Source organism: Carcharodon carcharias, chromosome 14 (genome assembly GCF_017639515.1).
Source record: "Carcharodon carcharias isolate sCarCar2 chromosome 14, sCarCar2.pri, whole genome shotgun sequence".
Classification (NCBI taxonomy): Eukaryota; Metazoa; Chordata; class Chondrichthyes; order Lamniformes; family Lamnidae; genus Carcharodon; species Carcharodon carcharias.
Genome location: NC_054480.1, coordinates 64,463,744 through 64,467,670, shown reverse-complemented (window position 1 = coordinate 64,467,670; position 3,927 = coordinate 64,463,744).

Sequence of the window (3,927 nt, the reverse complement as noted above, 5' to 3'; positions counted from 1 at the left end):
ATAACATTGCCTACATTATCCGAGTGACTACAATTCAAAAGTAAATAATTGGCTGTAAAGCAATTTGAGACCTCACGAAAGGTGTTGTATAAATGTAGGTTCTGTCTTTCTTTCATTACTCCTACAAGCTGTAGGCAGAATGACTGTAGCAATGGTGAAATCATAATCAATCACAGAGCAATCAACTGATGTAACAGACATGTCTACAAAGAAATCACTACATTTGCAAAACAATTCAACTCTGTAGCTAATACAACCTTACCATTTTGACTTCTCTGGCACAATATACCATAAATGTAATTTACCCCTTTTACACTAGTGACACTACCCCCAAAACTTGTCAATCAGACATCTACCAGCAGCTCAGGAAAAATGTAGGTTGAATTGTTGATCTGAATATTTCAGAGAAGAATGATACATGGTACAAACATTCAGTGCAGCCTTAACTCAAGAACTGGATTGTTTCCCCTTCCCCTCAAAGCTATTTTACAAATTGTTTAGTACACTGTGAATTTTAAGTGGGTGCCAAACTATATCACATGCTTTACACTTGCCAATAAAGTCAATATGTGGGATTTCCCAGTCCTGCCGTGGCAAGTTTCCCCGTGGTAAGCCAGCCAAAAGTCCATTGACTCTGGTGGGACCAAAGTTTTTATCAATTTCTTTGATCAGCCATAACACTAAAGAGCATTTAGGAGCTATTGTTTATGATATATAGAACTCTGGGGACTTTGAGTGGACATCAAAGTAATATCCCTGCCGTGGATCCATGTCCATGATGCATTCTGAGTAACAAAGCACTATAGTGCAATCCATTTCTGTAAAACATCTGTGGCATGGTTACACGTGCAGTGCTGGAGCTGCAATTTCAAATGTTGCTCAGGTTAAAATTAAACTTTAATCTATAATTGGGAAATTACCATGACCTTTCAAAGCAGTAATCACATTTCAGCACACATGGCTTTTCTGATTTATTTTTAAATTGTATTTGTTGCAAAGAATTGAATGATATATTTATCATTTTAATAACACTATTAAAATTGATGCCCCGTCTGTGAAGAATCAATACTCCCAGTAGGACATGGTTTAGATGACATAGAAATTGCACAGGAATTACAGGCTGTCAAATCCCCAAACAGCCCTAATGAGGAGTTTATTAAATACCCTTGTACTGGTGAAATCTTCTTGTATTTCAATATGTTTTTACTTGGTTATATCTTGATCTCAAGCAGGGTGGGAGTGGTTTAACATGCTAAATTAAGTCACTGAAGTTTCCTGCAGCCTACAGAAAAAGTGACATTGTTCACATTATATATAGATTCTATTCCTCCCCTCAAAGTGCTGGAATTGACAAAACCTGTCCTTCAGGTAAAAGCCTAATTCCTCTGGTAGGGGAGCCCACAGCAAGAGAGCATAATCTTGAACTTAGAATTAGTCTGCTCAAGGATGGCTTCAGGAGACGCTTTTTCACACACAAGTGAATGGAAATCTGGAACTTGCTCGCTTTAAACTCTGTTGAGGATCTATCTAATGAAAACTTCAAAACTGGGATCAATAAATTTTATTCAGGGTTACAGTGGAGGTAATATACAGATCAACCATGATCAAACGGAATCGTCGAACAGACCTGAGGGGCTGAATGGGCTATTTCTGTTCCACTGTAATGGTCCTATGTTTGCAGTTTACTTACATTACAGGGGTTAGAGGGCAAAATATGCATCCATGTTATCCACAATCAATTTCAGGTCTATAAACATAAAGCTGGATAAGCCAAAGCATTCCAGGTGAGGTTGGTGGGGTTCCCAGTCTCAGGCAGATTACCAGGAGAAGCACAAGAGGGTGACATGGAGCTTCCACACCAGGAAGTAGCAGAAAGGGAACAAATCATTCATCTGTTCTCATGGAGTTTTTAATCTCAACTAACAGAGTGGCTTTAACAGACACTTGCAAACAGGTTAATAATCAGCTTTTGCTACTGGTGTTCAATGCATGTTCTATAGGATACAAGGGAAGGAAAATAATTAAAACCCAGTGCTTATTAATGTTTAAATCCTGCCTCCCCTCTCATAAACATATGTAGAAAAATTGGACAAGAAAGAACATGGCCAGAATTTTTCCATCGGCAAGCAGGGGGTGGGGCCCACTCGCTGACGTGAAAATGACGCGGGATGACGTTGGGGGCAACCCCCAACATCATCCCTCCCAATTTAAATATTCAGGAAAGCGGGTGGACAGCGCAATCAGCTGTCCATCAGCCGATCTGTCAATGGCCAAATGAGGCCACTGACAAGGCAGTTAACCCAATTAAAGGCCCTGCCCATCCAGCCTTAAGGCTGGTGGGCAGGCCAGGAACCCCAGCAGGCTTCTGAAAATACATGAAACCTCATCCACCGGCGAGATGAGATTTCATGTCTGTTTTTAAAAAGTTTAATAAAGCTTTAGTCATATTTATTAACACGTCTCATCTCGTGTGACATTGTCACATGAGGGGGACATTTTAATAATTTTTTTTATTTTTCTATTTTTATAAAGCTTTCACCAATCTCCCTGAGACAGCACTTAGTTTCAGGGAGCAGTATGCTCTTTCAGGTGCATGTGCAAAAGAGTGCACTTTGACAGTTGAGGAATCCTCCCCCACCACACAGGAAGCACATAGCGCTTCCCGTCGGGCAGCCCACTGGGCGGGCCTTAATTGGCCTACACAATCAAAATTGCAGAGGGGCCCACTTCGGGAGCAGCGATCGGCTGCACGTCCGCTGCCGAGCCGGTCGGGCCCACCCGCCCATCAAGGGCAAAATTCTGCCCATGTGTTTACATTTTACAGACATAAACATGGCTGGATGTTGAATTTTAGATGTATCTGTGCATTGTGTATATGTATAAATTATGCTGACACATGGGGAGAAATTTTCCCCCCTGTTTGGGGGGGGGGGGGGGGGGGGGGGGCGGGAGTGCAGGAGTGGGCGCGCTGCCGATCGGGGGCGCGCAGCTATTTTAAATGGGTGGGCCAATTAAAAACCAGCCAGCGTGACGTCCACCAGGAAGCGCTATGCGCTCCCTGTGCGGGTGGGAGGAGATTCCCTCTGCTGGGAGTGCGCTCTTTCGCGCATACACACGAAAGAGCGCACTGATCTCCCTGAGGCTAAGTGCTGCCTCAGGGAGGTTGGCTCCAAATTAAAAAATGTTAAACAAATGAAAGCAAGATTTTCCTGACATGTCTCATGTGACACTGTCACATGAGTTGGGACACATCCATCACTTTTACTGAAACTTTAATTAAATATTTAAAAATCCTCATCCCAACCATGGATGAGGTTTCATGCTTTTTCTAAGTCGTCAGGGTTCCCAGCCTGCCTACCAACCCTAAGGTTGGACGGGCAGGTCAAGTAATGATGTTAATTACTTTTTAAATGGCCACAGTAGGCCGTTGACAGGTCGGTGGGTGTGCAGCTGATTCGGCCGGGCCCCCGCCGACCTGAAAATAGAAATGATGCGGGGTGACTTCGGGAGGTCCACCCGAATGGGCCCTGTCCCTGCAAGCCGACCGGAAAATCCTCCCCATGAACTAGTTGATCTCCCGTGGTATTGTATGTGAGGAGTTAAGACCAAATGTAGGGCAGGATCATTAGTCCTGACTGAGGGCAGCAACAGAGGCAGCTGGGCACAGAATTTTGGCGGGGAAGGGGGTAGGGCAGGGGGAAGGGCTGCCCGTCTACAATTTTCCACATAATGACCAGGTTCCCGCAGACAGCAGGGGACAGTTTGACTCCCTGGAGACGGCCTCTATGTGGCAGACCCGGGGGGAAAGAAGTCCAGTGTTCCAGCCAGGCCTAGAAGCCTCCATTGCCTGCCAGGTGCAGCAGCAGCCACAGGTCTCTGCATGGAGGGTTTCTCCCCCCCCTATAATGGTGGCTCAGGTGCAAAGGC